The sequence below is a fragment of the Herpailurus yagouaroundi genome, unplaced genomic scaffold (genome assembly GCF_014898765.1).
Source record: "Herpailurus yagouaroundi ecotype Mexico unplaced genomic scaffold, PumYag 205, whole genome shotgun sequence".
Classification (NCBI taxonomy): domain Eukaryota; kingdom Metazoa; phylum Chordata; class Mammalia; order Carnivora; family Felidae; genus Herpailurus; species Herpailurus yagouaroundi.
Window position 1 is genome coordinate 2,737,915 of NW_024412436.1, and position 16,317 is coordinate 2,754,231.

The 16,317-nt window shown below is 36.9% G+C and overlaps 2 long non-coding RNA genes across 2 annotated transcripts in view; both read left to right on the forward strand.

Moving 5' to 3' along the window:
• The first annotated feature begins 31 nt into the window (after nucleotides 1-31).
• The window catches only part of LOC121014972 (uncharacterized), a 161,498-nt gene continuing 145,212 nt past the window's right edge, over nucleotides 32-16,317 (forward strand). Inside the window, exons 1-2 of the long non-coding RNA XR_005783540.1 lie at nucleotides 32-298; nucleotides 2,825-4,071. This is a non-coding gene — a long non-coding RNA (uncharacterized LOC121014972). The remainder of the gene's footprint in view (nucleotides 299-2,824; nucleotides 4,072-16,317) is intronic.
• LOC121014977 (uncharacterized) lies at nucleotides 308-2,054 on the forward strand. Its single transcript, XR_005783545.1, has 3 exons — nucleotides 308-1,208; nucleotides 1,251-1,472; nucleotides 1,978-2,054. It is a non-coding gene; the product is annotated as an uncharacterized LOC121014977 (long non-coding RNA).

The window sequence follows — 16,317 nt, forward strand, 5'->3', positions numbered from 1 at the left end:
GGTCCTGCTCCCTTGGAGCTGCCTCCGGCGGTGCCGGACAGCCGACCTAGGGAAAGCTCGGCCGCTCCGACATTCCTGTCTTCCGAGCCGAGTCTGCTCTCTCTCCCTGTCTCCTGCTCTCGTTGGGTTAATCGCTTCAAGAGATAAGGGAGGGACTGGCGACGCGGATGAGGGTGGAGATAAACAGGCAGTTAGGAAGTGGCTACAAGTCGGCGGCGGAAAAGGGCGGACGCACCTGCCTCCGGGGTCCTCGGGGAAGTCACGGGGGCGGTACCCCTTACTCGCTAGGTCTGGCCGGGTACGAGTCGGGGCTCCTGGGGGGTCTTTTCAAAACTGCGCCGGAATTGTCCTGCGAACTGACCCCAGAGAATGTTCGGATTTAGGCTTCTAATTGTGAAGAAACATTTCAGAGGGCCGGGATATAACAATGGGGAGGGAGCAGACATATTTAGCAGGGTTTCTCTGCATAGCTGTCTCCCAATTAACTGTTGATTGTGGGTTGTTTCCATGTGTTGTGAATGGTTCTCGAAGACCTGTAGCCTATCTAAGGAATGCTTAAGTCTTTCCCCTTAAAAATGGTTCCTTATCAGTTTTAAGTTCAGAGGAGACCATGGTAAAACAGTATCGGCGCTGGGGTATGGAGAAATACTAGGCTTTTCTCGCTTGGAGTCCTGATTTCAGTGTTCTGGTTCTATCCTGAGCACTTCTCTGGGCTTCTGTTTTCTCATTTTAAGCAAGGTTTCAAACGCCAAGATGCAAGCGTTGTCAGAATACATAGAAATGGGACGATTTAAAAGGGATCAGCTATTACATTTTTCATGTTTCTCATCACTAAAAATGCGTTTAAAAAAAAAAAAAAAGCATTATTTTGGCTTATATTGCAAAATCCCGAGTGTGATTTTGGTTTTAGTGTGCCAATATTTTTAAGCAAATTCAAATGAAATAGACAAAATACCGTACCAAGAAAAGAGTTGGAGTCGGTATTTCAGGTTTAGATAGGTATAGTTAGAAAGTGAAGGATATTTGGAATTCCTCTCGTAACCTTTGAACTTTTAAACTTAAAAATGATTTCTGAAATTTAAGAGTGCACAAACCCTTCATTTTAAATGTGAACTCATTTTTCTTCACATTTAAAAATTAAAGTACCATTCAAAAGGATTGGCGAGAAAGATCATCAAGTTTTGGAACATAGACTACATACTTGGAAGGTACAGATTTTTTTTTTTTTAATTTTTAACGTTTATTGAAAGGTACAGATTTTCTAGCAGGTGGGGATCAGTAGCAATGGTTATTAATTCAGTTTCCCATTTACAAGCATCAGCCATGTAGTTTCATCTAATAAAAACAAAGCACCTTGTAGGCCCCGTTAGCTTTTATATATAAACACTTTTTTCTTTTTTTTTTTAGCTGAGGGTGAATTTCCAGAATTCTCAATAACGTTACTAGAGGTGGAAATTATGGCACTTCAAGAGGTTTGTGTCAGCCATTAATAAGAACCAAAATGAGAGTGAGATTATAGTAAAAAATAACATCTCTGTAAAATTACAGTTTCCAGTTTACAAGGTTCTAACTCTTGTTTGTTGTTTCTCTTGGCTTTCCCTCATGGTGACTGTTTTCTTCAAATGCTATGTAAATTGGGAGCTTAGCCTCAAAGAAGTTTTTTGTTTTATGAAAGTCCTCTGTATCTTGGATTGAGAGTTTTGCAGATTGATTTTGCTGGGTGCTAGAACTTTCAGTTGCTTTAAGTCAAATTTAAAGTAATTTTTTCAACTTGTGATATAAATTTGGATCTTTTCCCCTGTGTATGATCCAGGGGTCAGGTATCAGTTTTTTGTAGGTGCCCTTAAAATATACATGTATATATTTCTTCTGTATGGTAACTACATATATAGTTAACAGCAGGCTTCCTACTGCTTTTGTAGAGCAGTAGGCTGAGTTTTTTTAATCCTTTGTTTTCACATGGATCATCCTTTCCAGGCTCTGAACCCTTATTTCAGTGATCTTGCCTTCAAATGTGTATAGGAATCCCAACACCCAGCACTTATACTCGGGTAGAGTCCCCCTGGGGTTTACTTTCTACATCTTTTTTTCTTTCTTTTAAGTTCTAGGATATATATACATATACGTATATGTATATATATATGTGTGTGTATATATATACACATACACGTGTATGTGTATGTATATATATGTATACATATATGTACATGTATATACACACACACATATATATATATTTTTTAAATAAAAACATGTTATATGTTACTCACCGGTTTTATCTGTTTATGGCCAGAGGAAGCCATCTGTGATAACCTAGACCACTATATTCCCTCCAATTGATTCTCTAGCAGAGCAACTAGAGATGATATTTTAAAAAATGAAAATCTAATGTGTGTGCCTGGTTAAAACTATAAAATGGCTTCTTGTTGCGCTTTGAATAAAATACCAGTTCTTACATAGGTCTGCAGAATCTGACACCTGTCTACCTCTCCTAAGTGACCATCAGGCTTATCTTTCCCTTTACTCCACAGTCCCTATACTCCCGCCAAATTGACTTTCTTTAGAGGTTTGGAGTATGCCAAGCTCTCCCCAAACCCCTACTGTCCTACCCAGGGCCTTCCCAAAGGCTGTTCTATTTGGCCATAATAATCTTTCCCTTGTCTGGCTGATTCTTCCTGCTTCAGGTTTTGACTTGAATGTCCACTTAGACTTTCAGTGACTTTCCTATTCCCGTGGTCTTTATTACTTTAATAGCACTAATTACGACTCTTAAGTAATTTGCATTTGTTTGTTTACTTGTTTATTTTCTATTTCCCTCTGTTAGGTAACAGCTCCATAAAATCAGAGGATGCATCTTCTATTCACCAAGTGTGTTACAGAATGTTTGATGCCTACTGAGCCTTCAGATAAATGCTGAAAGACTAAACCTTTCCAAGTTAAGTATTGAGATTAAACATCCCCACATTTCCTGTATTCTGAGATTCCTTTCTAGTATGAATTTCTGTGATGGTGAATAACATTAACCCCATTTATTACTTATTGCTTAGTTGCACCCATGGACTCATTGGTTAGTAAATAAAAAACTAAAATTAGGTTGAGAAGAATCAATATGCCCTTTTATTTTTTAATAAAACCTTAAAATAGTATTTCAACAGTATTCTGCAGTTCTCAGTAAATGGATCTTGCACATCTTCTGTCAAATTTATCCCCAAGTAGTTAATAGCATGCTCCTTTGTAAATAGCACTTTTAAATCGATATTCAATTTTGTGTGCGTGTGTCTACTATATAGAAATAAAGTTGATTTATGTTTGTTGATCAATCATGAGAAACACACTTATTAGTTACAGCAGCATTTTTTAAGGTAGATTTCTTTGGATTTTCTACATGGATGATCATGTCTGCAAATCACAATTTTATTTCTTTCTTTCCAATCTGCATGCCATTTATTTGTTTTCTTGTCATATTGCACTGGCCAAGACCCATCAGTATAATGTTGGATAGAAGAAATGAGATCGGATACCCTGTTTTGTTTCTGATCTTAGGGGAAAAGCATAAAGTTTTTCACTAAATATTGTGTTACCTTTAGGTTTTTTGCTAGATGCCTTTTATCATGCTGATGAAATTCCTTTCTAGTCCTAGTTTGCTGAAGCCTTTTATCAGAATTCAGTAATGGTTTTTCTTGCATGCTTTTTCTGGGTCTGTTGAAGTGATAATAGGATTTTTCGTTTTTAGATTGTTAGTATGGTGAGTTGCATTGATTGGCCTGTGTTACACAGGCCTGTTGCATCCTGGGATAAACTTTACTTGGACATAATATATTATGCTGTTTGTATATTTTTGGACTTGATTGGCTAAAATTTTGTTTAGAAGTTTTACATATGTTCATGAAGGATACTAGTGTATAATTGTTTTGTGTGGTATCTGCCTTGTTTAGGGATCAGGTTAATGCTGGTCTCACCAAATGAGAAATACTTTTTCTTTTTGATTTTCTGGAAGACTTACATTACTTTGATATAAATTCTACTTTGTAGAATTTACCAGTGAAGCCATCTGAAATTTCCACGTGTGAGGTAAGCACAAACTGAATTTCTTTGATTGATGTAGGGGCTGTTCAGATTATTTATTCTTGAGTGACTTTTCATAGTTTTTCTTTCAAGATATTTGTTTCTTCTATGTTATTGACTGTATTGGCATAAAATTGTTCATAATATTTTCTTATTGTGCAGTAAAGAGTTCATTTAGAGGGTTTGTGATGCTCAAACCCTGCACATTCCAAACAGAGGACTGGCCATTGACTGGCTCCTTGGAGAAAACCTCTAAACCCTTGGAATATCCTGTGTGATGAAATTGTCTTTAAATACCTAGGGCCTTTATGCTCATCATGTGGCTTTTGCTAACAATATGATTTATGGTGAATGGCCTGTTTTTGTTTACCCGAATTCCTAGCCCATGCTTTATCAGTTTGATCTCTGGAGCAACTGGAGACTGGGTAGCTAAGGTCAGTCATGTGGGTGTTCCATGCCTGCATGACTGATCCAATAAGAACCCTAGACAACAAGCTTTAGATGAGGTTCCCTAGTTGGCAGTACTTTGTATGTGTTGTCATAGGTAGTTGCTGGGAGAGTTAAGTGCGGTCCTTACAACTACACAGGGAGAAGACACTGGAAATTTATACCTGATTTCTTCTGGACTCTTCACTAGATGCATTTTGCCTTTACTGATGTTAATCTGTATTTGTTCACTGTAATAAACTGTAATTGTGAGTATAACAGTTTTTCTGAGTGCTTTGACTTTTTCTAGTGCTAATTATCAAAACTAAGTGTGGTGTGGGGACCCCCAATACCTATTATCCTTTTAATGACTAGGTAGTGATCACTTCTGTAATTCCTAATATTGGTAATTTGTATCTTGTCTCTCTTTTTTTTTTTTTTTTTGATCACTTTCCTTAGAGGCTTATCAATTCTATTTTTTTAATTTTTTAAAATGTTTATTTTTGAGAGAGAGAGCGAATAAGCATGGGAGGGGCAGAGAGAGAGGGAGACACAGAATCAAAGCAGACTCCAGGCTCTGAGCTGTCAGCACAGAGCCCAGTGAGGGGCTCGAACTCATGAACCACGAGATCATGACCTGAGCTGAAGTCGATGCTTAAGTGACTGAGCCCATCAGGTGCCCCACAGTTCTATTTTTCTTAAACAACCAGCTTTTGGTTTTGAATTTCTCTTTATTAGTTTTCTACTTTTTTGATTTCTTCTCTAATCTTTATTATTTTATTTTTTATGCTTACTTTGAGTTTCGTTTGCTCCTCTTTTCCTGAAATAGAAATTGAGGTCATTGATTTAAAACCTTTCTTCTTTTCTAAATAAATGTTCAGTACTATAAATTTTCTCCTACACATTGCTTTAGCAAATTCTCATGAATTTTGATATGTTTTTCTTTTCATTCAATTCAAAATGTTTTTTAGTTTTTCTTTTGATTTCATCTTTTAGTTACTCATTTATTTTATTATTATTTGGAATTCTTTTGTTTAGTTTCAACTATTTGGAGATTTTTAGAGACCTCTCTTATTTATTCTGTTTTTTTTTTTTTTTTTTTTTTTTTTTTTTTTTAATTTAAATCCAAGTTAGTTAACATATAGTGTAATAATGGTTTCAGGAGTAGATTTAGTGATTCATCACTTACATATAACACCCAGTGCTCATCCCAACAAGTACCTTCCTTAATGCCCATCACCCATTTAATCCATCCACTCCCCCAACACCCCTCCAGCAACCCTCAGTTTGTTCTCTGTATTTAAGAGTCTCTAATGGATTATCTCTGTCTCTGTTTTTATCTTATTTTTTCTTCCCTTCCCCTATGTTCATCTATTGTTTCTTAAATTCCACATATGAGCGAAATCATATATTTATCTTTCTCTGACTTATTTCATTTAGCACAATACATTTTAGTTCCATCCACATTGTTGTAAATAGCAAGATTTCATTCTTTTTGATCACTGAGTAATATTCCATTGTATATATATACCGCATCTTCTTTATCTGTTTATCAGTCGATGGACATTTGGGCTTTTTCCATATTTTGGCTATTGTCGATATTGCTGCTATAAACATTGGGGTGCATTTACCCCTTTGAATCAGCATATTTTGTCCTTTGGATAAATACCTAGTAGTAAAATTGCTAGGTTGTAGGGTAGCTCTATTTTTAATTTTTTGAGGAAACTCTGTACTGTTCTCCACAGTGGCTGTACCAGTTTGCATTCCCACTAGCATTGCAAAAGTGTTCCCTTTTCTCTGCATCCTTGCCACCATCTATTGTTGTCTGAGTTGTTAATTTTAGCCATTATGACAGGTGTAAGGTGGTATCTCATTGTGGGTTTGATTTGATGATGAATGATATTGAGCATCTTTTTATGTGTATGTTAGCCATCTGGGTGTCTTTTTTGGAAAAGTGTCTGTTCATGTCTTTTGCCCATTTCTTCACTGGATTATTTTGCAGGAGGGGTGTTGAGTTTGATAAGTTCTTTATAGGTTTTGGATACTAACCCTTTATCTGATACATAATTTGCAAATATCTTCTCCTATTCCATCAATTGCCTTTAAGTTTTGGTGACTGTTTGCTGTGTAGAAGTTTTTTTTTTTCTTTTTTTTAATTCTATTGTGGTCAGAGAAGTAGTTTGTGTAGTTTGAATCCTTTTATACTTAATGAGACTTGTTTATGGCCCAGAATGTAGTCTCTCTTGGGAAATGTCTTGTGTGCATATGAAATGAACATGTATTTTACTCTTGTTGGATGGAGCGTTGTCAGCACCAATCAAGTCAATTTTGGTTGATTATAATTTTTATGTCTCCTATATCGTTATTGGTTTTCTGTTTATTCAGTTATTTATTGAGAGATGGTAATTGAAATCTACTAGAATTGTGGATTTATCCTTTTTGCATTTCTGTGAGTTTTGTTTTATGTGCCTTGAAGCTTTGCTATTAGGTGCATAAACATTTAGGATTGTATGTCTTGTTGATTATTTGACCCACTTATTATTATAAAATCTGCCCTTCTTTTGTCTGATAATGTTAGTCTAAAATCTTAGTCTGGTATTAATTTACCACTCTAGCATTCTTTGATTAATATTAGCTTGGTTTATCTCTTTTTCCTTTTCTTATTTTTTTTATACTATTAACCTACTTGTACCTTCATTTTAGGTGGCATCTAGTGGGTCTTTTCTATCTAATCTAACAATCTCTGCCTTTTAATTGGTGTGTTGACACATTTAATGTGATTGTTATGTTTAGGTCTTACGCCTCTAAGCTGAACCTTAAACCAAAACATTCAAGTCTTTGCTCTGTCTTTGTCTAGGACATTGTTCCCTTTCCCTATCGTCTTTGTATTGATTTTTTTTATAAGATTATGTCTATTTCGTATGGTAACTTATTAGTTGTAACTCTGTTTTGTTATTTTAGTGGTCATTTGACATCATAGTGTACATTTTTAATTCATCACAGTTGACATTCAGGTAATATAACACTTAACATATAGTATAAGAAAATTGTACAGTAAAACCTTGGCTTGCTAGCATAATTCGTTCCAGAAATATGCTTGTAATCCAAAGCACTTGTATATCAAAGCGAATTTCAAGAACCATTGGCTCAGTTGTGATCATGTGACATTTGGCATCACTTACTACTCCTGTTGCAAGATTTCACTCATTTATCAAGTTAAAATTTATTAGAAATGTTTGCTCATCTTGCAGAATACTCACAGAACAAGTTACTCACAATCCAAGGTTTTACTGTATATCTTTACTTCCTTCCTGGCCTTTATGTTATTGTTTTTATACATCTTAATTTTACCTGGTATAAACCTCACAATTTATTGCTATCTTTGTTCAAACAATTATCTTTATATTTTTTTTTTTTTTGAGAGAGAGAGCATGCGTGCATGTGCAAGCATGTAAGCAGGGGAGGTGCAGAGGGAGAGAGAGAGAATCTTAAGCAGGCTCCAAGCTCAGTGCAGAGCCCAACTTGGAGCATGATCTCATAACCGTGAGATCACGACCTGAGCTGAAACCAAAAGTTTGACACCCAATCGACTGAGCCACCCTTGGGCCCCAACAGTTACCTTTTTCAAAGATATAAATAAGAAAGTCTGTGTTTTTATTAATATAGTAACAATTTCTTACAGTCTCTAGTCCTTTGTGCAGATTATACCTATTTCCATCAGGTATAATTTCCCTTCTGAATGAAAAAGTCTTTATTTTGCTTTTGTCTTTGTAAGATACTTTACTGAGTATAAAATTCTAGTTTGCCTTTTTTTTCTCTTAATACTTTACAGATGCTGCTCCATGTCTTCTAGGCCGTATTCTTTATGATGCGAAATCTATTATCATTATCTTTGTTTCTTTGTATATAATTTATCTTTTCATTCTGTCTGCCTTTAAGATTTGTACTTTATCACTGTTTTTGAGCAATTTGAGCATGATGTTCCATGGTGTACTTTTTTTCATGTTTCTTGTGCTGGAGGTTATTTGAGATTCTCGGATGTGTAGATTTATAGTTTTCATGAAATTTGAAAATTTTCTGGCCATTATTTCTTCAAATATATTTTCCATCCTCCCCAATCTCTTCTTTGGGGGCTTCCATTACCCAATTTGTTAGCCACTTGATGTTTTCCTATATTTCTCTGATGCTCCTTTCATTTTTAAATTTTTGTTTCATTTTGTATAATTTCTATTGCTGTGTCTTCAAATTCACTAATATTTTCTCCTCTAATGTCTAATTTCCACTAACCTCGTCTGATGTGTCTTTTCATCACAGACTTTGTAGCTTTCATCTGTAGATGTCCACCTTGGGCCTTTTTTTTTTTATATATATCTTTAATGTCTGTCCATAACTTTTTGAACATGTGGAATATAATCATGATGTCATTACTAATTATAATTAATGTCATTGATGATTCTAACATCTGTGTTAGTTCTGGGTCAGTTTCAGTTGATTAATTTTTCCCCATTTGATGCATGTTTTCCTGCTTCTATGCATACCTGGTAATCTTTGATTTGGTTCAAGACATTGTGAATTTTACCTTGTTGTGAATTTTGCTTGCTATTTTTGTTTTCCTATAAATGTATTTTTTTAATGTTTATTTATTTTTTGAGAGAGAGAGAGAGAATGAGTGGGGAGGGGCAGAGAGAGAGGGAGGGACAGAGAATCTCAAGCAGGCTTCACCCTCAGTGAGGAGCCAGACATCGGGCTCTATCCCAGGAGTGTGAGATTATGACCTGAGCCAAAATCAAGAGTCAGATGTTTAACTGACTGAGCTACTCAGGTGCCCCTTCCTATAAATATTTTTGAACTTTGTTTTGAGATGCAGTCGCTACTTGGAAATAGTTTTATCTTTTTGAGAATTGTTTTTAAAATATATTAAATGTGACCAGAGAAATGTTTAGTCAAGATTAGTTATTTCCTGCTCCTGAGGTAAAAGTCTTCTGACTACTCTACCAAATGTTCTGTGAATTGTGTGATTGTCCAGTACGACTGGTGGCAATGGCCACTATTCCTGGTCCTGTGTGAGTACTGAGTGCTCTCTGATGCTTTTGGACAGTTCTTGTCCTCACCTCGCATAATTTCCTCACCTGGTACATGCTGAATACTTGAGGGGATGCTCTGCTGGTTCCCATGATTTCGGGGTTTTGTTTGTTTGTTTGTTTGTTTGCAGCTCTCTCCTTTCTGGTACTTTGTCTTGCAAACACTAGCCCCATTCTTCTCCTCATACTCTGAATTCCATCTTCTCAACTTAGGGAGTCGTGCAAGCTTTGCCTGGATCCTCCCCTCACCTTCCTTCTATACGGTGATCTGGGAACTCAAGGCAATAAATTGGGGCAATCATTCAGACTTGCTTCATTTGTTTCCCATGTCTCAGGGATCACTGTCTTTCATTGCCTGATATACTTACTGTGTCTTGAAAATCATTATTTCATATATTCTATTTGTTTGTTTTTGGTAGCTTTAGGTGGGAGCATAAAATCAGTCCCTGTTACTCTGTTTTGGTTAAAAGGGTGAGTCCCAGCACTGTTTTAAGTTCTTTATCTTTCAACAACCATATGGAATAGTTTCAAATGTTATTCCCATTTTGTAGATGAGAAAACTGAGACATCGAGATTAAGTTAGTTGCTTAAACTTGCATAGCTTCGTAGTAGAGCTAGGTTTCAAATTCAGGCACCGTGGCTCCAGAATCTATGATCTTAACTCTCCTGCCATTCTGATTTTATAGCATTCCTCAGTTTACAAACAACTGTGCCAAGGGGCACCTGGGCGGCTCAATCAGTTAAGCGTCTGACTTTGGCTCAGGTCATGATCTTGCAATTTGTGAGTTCGAGTCCCACGCCGGGCTCTTTGCTGGCAGGTCGGAGCCTGAGGCTGCTTTGGATTCTGTGTCTCCCTCTCTTTCTGACCCTCCACTGCTCGTGTTCTGTCTGTCTCTCTCTCTCTCTTAAAAATAAGTAAACATTAAAAAATTTTAAAAAAATAGCTGTGCCGAATATTTCATTAAATTTTTATGTAGCTCATATAAGTAGAATGTGAATGGCTGGTACTCCTTAACCCCACACCCCCATGTTATTTGTAGTTTCAAAGGAGTAAGCTTCCTCATACAGAAGAATCTTTAGTAAATTAAATATCACGAGATCTGACAAAAGAGAAATGAGTAATATTTCTGAAGTGTAACAAAAACTTTTTAGTTACTGACTCTTCCAGTTTACTCTACCTTGTAGTTTTCTGGCTTGGTTTCTCTAAGTTGGTCTTGATTTTTGCCAACTTCTTTTAGTCTATTCTTTTTTTTTCTTTTGTTTATTATTATTATTTTTTAAATTTACATCCAAATTAGTTAGCATGCAGTGCAACAATGATTTCAGGAGTAGATTCCTTAATGTCCCTTACCCATTTAGCCCATCCTGCTTTTAGTCTATTCTTTAGATTGTTACAGATGACCTAAAAGTTTCCCTTTTTTTTAGACTTTGCATCTAAGGCGTCAGGTACTAGTAAAGATGGTGGTTATTTGTGTGCTAGAGTCTTTTAAAAACGAAGTGCTACCCTTTGACATTGGCTGTAGTAACATGTCTCCTGAGGCAACGGAAATAAAAACAAAAACTTTTGGGACTACATCAACGTAAAAACCTTTTGCACAGCGAAGGGAACAATGAACAAAACCGAAAAGCAACCTACTGAATGGGAAAGATATTTGCAAATGACATATTTGATAAAGGGTTATTATTTGAAATATATACAGAACTAATAAACTCAATACCCCCACAACACAAAAAATCCAATTAAAAAATAGGCAGAAGATATGAACAGATATTTCTCCAAAGAAAACATCCAGATGGCCAACAGACACTTGAGAAGATGCTCAACATCACTCATCAGAGAAATGCAAATCGAAACTACAGTGAGATCATCTCACACCTGTCAGAATGGCTAAAATCAAAAACATAAGAAACAAGAGTTCGCAAGGATGTGGAGAAGAAGGAACCCTCATGCACTGTTGGTGGGGATGTGAGCCGGTGTAGCCACTGTGGAAAACAGTATGGAAATTCTCCCCAAAGTTAAAAATTGAACTACCCTACAACCCAGTAATCATACTACTTGGTATTTACCAAAAAGATACAAAAACATTAATTCAGAGGGATCCATGCACCCCTGTGTTTATGCCAGCATTATTTACAATAGCCAAATTATGGAAGTAGCCCAAGTATCCATCAATGTATGAATGGATAAGAAGATTCCAGTATACACACACACACACATACTGGAATATCATTCAGCCATAAAAAAGAATGAAATCTTGCCATTTCAACAACGTGGATGGAGCTAGAGAGTATAATGCTAAGCGAAATAAGTTAGAGAAAGAAATACCATATGATTTCACTTATGTGGAATTTAAGAAACAAAACAAATGAGCAAAGGAATAAAATAAGAAAGACAAACCAGGAAATAGACTCTTAGCTATACAGAACAAATTAATGGTTATCAGAGGGGAGGGGGGATTGGGGGAAATAGGTGATGGGGATTAAGGAGTACACTTATAGTGAGCACTGAGTAATATATAGAATTGTTGAATCAGTATATTGTACACCTGAAACTAATACAATGCTATAAGTTAACTGTACTGGAATTAAAATTAAAAATTTTTAAAATGAAGTGCTGTAACTAATTTAACAGCTTGAATTTTCCTTTGGGAAGTATTCAGAGCTCTTTCCATCAGCTTTTGGATTCCAATTTATTACTTTGTATTAAAATTTTTGTCTGTCTCCAAGTACACAATCATTGGGCAGTTAGGAGAGGTATATGGGAACGTAGTTTTGCTACATAACAAGTAACTAGAACAGTGCCTCAAGTGGTGGCTCAGTATTGTTGCCTAAATGAATGACTGGTTGGATGAATCAAGGTATGCTGGTGGCCAGTTGGAGGAACCAAAGGGAAACTGGACAGGGCAAACATATACTGCAGAGAGAATATTCACTCTGAAGTGAATACCTAGCACAAAGGCAATTGAGGCTTGAGTGTATGATGTTCTGGCTTTAGGACATCTTTTCTACTTACATCTGAATACAGTTGTGTTTTGATTTCACAATTCATCATACTTAAATCATACCGACTCTAAAATGATACTGGAAAACTGAGTTTCTCCTTCTTTTCCATATGCTATCTTCACTGGAATTTTAAACATGTTTCTCAGTGAAGAGGCAATTCCTTTTAATTGCCCTAGTATTTTCAAGCATTTTTTAAAAATGAAAATCCATTAAAAGCATTAACGTGAATTGCTGTGCAAAATAACTCTCCTGTTTAACAGTTTCCATCAGTCCTCAGTTTAATTACTACGTTATTCGCCAGCTTTCTCCAGAAATAATTGACTGAATGAAGTCATTTCATTGGATATTTACAAACACCAGACTTGTAAAGGGGGTGTCTGTCAATTCCCCTTTGGCTTGGAAATGACTGAGGCCAACCTGGCAGAATACAACTGCTATTTTGGGCTTAGCATATTTTCATAGTCACCAACTCAGGAAGATGTGGGAAGGAAACACAGGAAGGTAAAATGTTTGGCTTTTACACTCAGTCTTAGTTTTATAATTTGTGCTATAAGTTTACTTAAAAAATGAGAGAGTAAAGCCTGGATTTGGTTTAAGACAGAGTGGTTGGATAGTGATTTGTGTGTGTGGTTGTTGGCATATCTTGTTAAATTATGAACAGTCGGTAAGAAATTTGCAAAGCTTTGAGTATCAATAGTCAAAGCTTAAACATTGGTTTATCAATCATGGTGAAAATGAATTACCAAGGCCGGTCTGTTAATGTTACTGATTGAATATTCTTAATAAAGAGTTTGCTTTGGATTAAGTAATAAGATGTGATTTTGAAGGTGTAGTGTCAAACCAGAGATCAGACAAGATGAAGATCAGGCTGGAAATTATTTTATCTGAGGCAGCCTACAGGAAATTCCAAAAGACAAAATCAATATAAATGAAGTTTTTAAAGAATTGAAGTAGAATACCAAATTACAGTACTGTAGATTCAAGCTTAAATATGTCAGTCCCCACTCATGGGAAAAATTGATGCAAAACTTCAGATGGTCGTCAGAAGGAATTTGAGCTGTGGTAATATTTACAACGTGATGATTTCAGAGTGGTTATTCATTGTCTTAAAATATCAAGAGGTGGGGAGAGTGGAAGGAAGACTAAGGTAAGGTACTTATTTAAAAAAATAGTAGATGTTGGGAATGCAAGCTGGTGCAGCCACTCTGGAAAACAGTATGGAAGTTCCTCAAAAAACTAAAAATAGAACTACCCTACGACCCAGCAATTGCACTACTAGGTATTTATCCAAGGGATACAGGTATGCTGTTTCGAAGGGGCACATGCACCCCAATGTTTATAGCAGCACTATCAACAATAGCCAAAGTATGGAAAGAGCCCAAATGTCCATCGATGGATGAATGGATAAAGAAGATGTGGTATATATAATATACAATGGAGTATTAGTCACCAAAAAGAATGCAGTCTTGCCATTTGCAACTACGTGGATGGAACTGGAGGGTATTATGCTAAGTGAAATTAGTCAGAGAAAGACAAAAATCATATGACTTCACTCATATGAGGACTTTAAGAGACAGATGAACATAAGGGGAGGGAAACAAAAATAATATAAAAACAGGGAGGGGGACAAAACAGAAGAGACTCATAGCTATGGAGAACAAACAGGGTTATGGGAGGGGTTGTGGGAGGGTGGGTGGGCTAATTAGATAAGGGGCACTAAGGCATCTACTCTTGAAATCATTGTTGCACTGTATGCTAACTAATTTGGATGTAAATTAAAAAAATAAAAAAACAAGTTAAAAAAATAGTAGATGTGTCAAATGTCTTAACAGGAATGCTAAGAAGTGAATGGTTGAAGTTAATGTAATTATGAAGATTACAGAAAGAATGAATCTAGGTTTAGTTCTCATTTAGACGTACATTTTAGCGTCACAGGAAGACAAATACCTCTCTCTCAGAGGTGACCCCAGAGTAGTCCAAAGTGCATTTTAGTCTGTCATGCCATTAGTAATTTTAGTTAGACGGTCTCAATCACAACTTGTACATTTGGTGAAAACCCATTGGGCCATTTTCATCCTCAATGGTAGCAGCAGGGTTTGCAGGACATGGAGACTATACAGTGTTGTGGGGCTTCCTTAAAAAAAAAAAAATAAGTAACACACTTGGAAGCCTCAAGCAAGTGGAAGGCCCTTAAGCTTGACCTTTAGTAGCTTCAAATCATTGCTTCTAGTTAACAAATTTCATTTCGTTGATAGAAGATGAAAAGATTCTTGTAAATGAAGAGTAAGTAGAATATCAATGTGGCAGAAAGAGGAGTGGATTAGATTTAGAACCCATGTTCTAGCCTAGGCTGGTCCATACATTTCATTATTTGTTTACTGAAGGCAGTATTATAGAAGGCATTGTGGAGATGGCTGTGAACACAAAGAATCCATACTTAAGAAGTAAAGCATTCCAAGCCCAATCTGAATTTGGGAAATAGTACATACACCACCCCTCTTAGTGGGACACAATAGACTTCAGCATACAAATGGCTCTGAGAGATATTACTGTTTAAACACACACACATCACACACACACAGTTTGACCTCATTTATTCCAGTTTTTAGCTCTTTTCTTTTTAAATGTGTGTAACACACAGTAAGATCACCTGGAAAACATTTTGGGGAATGCTGCTATGAGGAATTATCTCTTTCAGCCTCCTTAACTGTTACAGGTGTTAGGTTTTCCTCTTTGGCCAAGTGGGAACTGTCATTAAAGGAATTCCAAGCAGTGTATTTTATACAGACTTGCACACTTGGGCTCAGCGGCTCTTATTAAATGGTACCACCCATCAAGCAGAGATTGGCAATGGGGTGTGTATAAGTCAGTGCTTAAATGGGATGGAGGGACCAGCCCTTCACAGCTTAGGCCTGTTCTTTATGATTTCTGAGAAGACTTTCCTTTAAGCATCCTTTGGCCGCCTTTTTTTTTTTTTTTTTAATTTATTACTTAGAAAATGTGAGTCAGGGAGGAGCAGAGAGAGAGGGAGAGAGAGACAGGGAATCCCAAGCAGGTGCCATGTGGTCAGCACAGAGCCCGACTTGGGGCTTGAACCCATGAACCATGAGATCATGACCTGAGCAGAAGTCAGACACTCAACCGACTGAGGCACCCAGGCGCCCCATCCTTTGGCCTTTGTAAATGAGCTCTCTGCTTTGTAATGTTGCCTGCTATGCCTGTATGTATAAGTCACTGCACTGGAGTGTGAATACCACCCAAGCAGCCTGTGCAGTGGTCAGAGGGCCGAGCAAGAGGGAGATTCTGCCCCTTCTTCAGAGTATTTCTGAATGTGGAGGCCTAAAAAGAGGCCTTGTGGCCAAGTATGGCTTGAAATGCAAACTTAATGTCAGAGCCACCCCACCTTCTTAAGGTAATTACCACTTAACCAAACATTTCTGAGTTCCTTATAAATTGGTCCCCTCAGTCACTTAATCCTTTTAGTAACTCTTCTCTGAACTCGGTCCAAATATTCGATAATTTGGGTAACAAGGTGCTCTGCAGGGAACGCAGTGTCCAGGTGCAGCAACCTTGCCAGGGCATTTGGTGTGGTGAGAGGGAGCCAGAGAAAGATGACAGCCACCCAATATCCCTTAGGCTCTCGTAAATGTAATGGCGGCTTTCCAACAAACAGAGTTAAGCTCACAGTAAACGCACAGGCGAGTAGACTGGAAATTGCCCCTTCCGTGATTCAGGTGGAAGG